The sequence below is a fragment of the Nycticebus coucang genome, chromosome 21 (genome assembly GCF_027406575.1).
Source record: "Nycticebus coucang isolate mNycCou1 chromosome 21, mNycCou1.pri, whole genome shotgun sequence".
In the NCBI taxonomy this organism is placed as follows: domain Eukaryota; kingdom Metazoa; phylum Chordata; class Mammalia; order Primates; family Lorisidae; genus Nycticebus; species Nycticebus coucang.
In genome coordinates this window covers 17,568,665-17,570,877 of record NC_069800.1, presented here as the reverse complement: position 1 = coordinate 17,570,877, position 2,213 = coordinate 17,568,665, and the positions used below count along the sequence as shown (strand labels likewise).

The following is a 2,213-nucleotide window of genomic DNA, read 5'->3' as shown; positions in this document are numbered from 1 at the left end:
TTGCTGATGGGACGTTGGTACAACCTCCATGGAAAGCAGTTTGGCAAACATCTATCAAAATTATAAATGCGCATACCCCTATTCTTCTACTTCGAGGTATTTACTTTACAGATAAACTTGCACGTGTACGAAATCACACATGTACCTGGTTATTCATTGCTTCACTGTTTGTGACACTGATCCAAAAGACCGAAATGTCTCTGAATAGGGGCATTAGATAAATATTAATATCTGTTAAGTTTTTGTTTATCTTAGTCCATGTGTGCAGCTATAATGAAATACCTTGGACAGAGTCTTTTGAAATTGATTTCTTACAGTTCTGGGGGCTGGGAAGTCCAAGATCAAGGCACTATCCCTGGTACCTGGTGAGGGCTGCTCCCTGCTTCCATGGCAGAAGGCAGAAGACACTCCTTTTAATCTCCAGCACTATGCAGTTTTTTATTTTGGCTGGGGCCAGGTTTGAATCTGCCACCTCCGGTATATGGGGCTGATGCCCTACTCCTTGAGCCATAGGTGCTGCCCAATCTCCAGCCCTTTGTGATCACCTGCCGAAGGCCATATGCTTAATACTGTTGCATTGAGATTACATTTCAATGTGAATTTTGGAGGGACACCACCATTAAAACCAGAGCAATATTGAAATATTTCATAAGTATTGAATAGTTATTGTACTTTATTATTTAATGTTTATTTTTTAAAGTATGGCACATGACTTTTCCTTTTGCTACTGCGACTGGAGCCATGAGTATGCTGAGGCTTCAGAAGAGGCTCTAGTGTCTTCTGCTGTGGCAAAAAGAAGGTCTGGTTGGACCCCAATGAGACTAATGGAATCACTAATGCCAATTCCCATCAGCAGATCTGGAAGCTGATCAAAGACGGGCTGATTATCCGCAAGCCTGTGACTGTCCATTCCTGAGCTCGATGCTGGAAAAACACCTTGGCCCTCCAGAAGGGCAGGCATATGGGCAGAGGTAAGCGAAAGGGTACAGCCAATTCGAGAATGCCTGAGTAGGTAACCTGGATGAGGAGGAGGAGGATTCTGCCTCGGCTGCTGAGGCGATACCATGAATCTAAGAGGATTGACTGCCACATGCATCACAGCCTGTACCTGAAGGTGAAGGGGACTGTGCTCAAAAACAAATGGATTCTCATGGAACACATCCACAAGCTGAAGGTGGACAAGGCTCCCAAGAAGCTCCTGGCTGACCAGGCTAAGGCCCCCAGGTGTAAGCCAAGGAAGCACGCAAACTCCGTGAAGAGCGCTTCAAGGCCATGCAGGAGGAGATCATTAAGACCCTGTCCAAAGAGGGAGAGACCAAGAAGTAGAATGCCCCACTCTTGTCTGTACATGGTGGCCTCCATGATGATGATCAATCATCCAAATAAAACAAGCCTTTATCTGAAAAAAAAAATAAAAAATAAAGTAAGGCACATGCATACAGTGAATATTATTTAAGCACAAAAACATTAAGAATGCTCTCTATGTACAGACATAGAAAGATTTCAGAGATACATTTTCAAGTGAAGGAAAGCAAGGTGCATAATTGTTGTACAATATAAAATTTTTTGTTTTAAAAAAGGTCAGGTGCAGTGGCTCATACCTGTAATCCTAGCACTCTGGGAGGCCGAGACCAAGGCTGATGGATTTCTTGAGCTCAGGGATTCGAGACCAGCCTGAGCAAAAGCAAGACCCCCATCTCTACTAAGAGTAGAAACATTAGCCCAGCATTGTAGCAGGTGCCTGTAGTCCCAGCTACTTGGGAGGTTGAGTCAGGGGGATCACTTGAGCCCAAGAGTTTGAGGTTGTTGCGAGCTATGATGATACCGGGGCATCTACCCAGGGTGACAGAGGGAGACTCTGTCTCCTCCCCTCAAAAAGGGAGAGGAGCAGGTATGGAGCAGGGTGCAGAAGAATGTATTTGTTTATGTGTACCACCCTGAAACAGTCTTTGCAAGGGTTGGGAAGGAAAACTTTCCTGTACCCTCTTAGGTCTAATGCTTGGGGAAGTACAAATGAAACTGACAAATACATATTAGCAAGAAAAAAGACAGAGTTTAATTAGTGCACAGGGCACAAACACCCAGAAGTGCTCAGGGATGGGTAACTCAATGCTAGAACATGGGCCTTATATACTTAAGTCAGCAGGGAGATGGGAGGGCTACCATGGGAAGAACAAATGAGTTTCCAAATGGGTTATTAGGAAAGAAAAGGG

The 2,213-nt window shown here is 44.5% G+C and overlaps 1 pseudogene; it reads left to right on the top strand.

The window, feature by feature from the left end:
• Positions 1-741: 741 nt before the first annotated feature.
• Positions 742-1,326, top strand: LOC128573980 (60S ribosomal protein L19-like; annotated as a pseudogene).
• Positions 1,327-2,213: the final 887 nt, after the last annotated feature.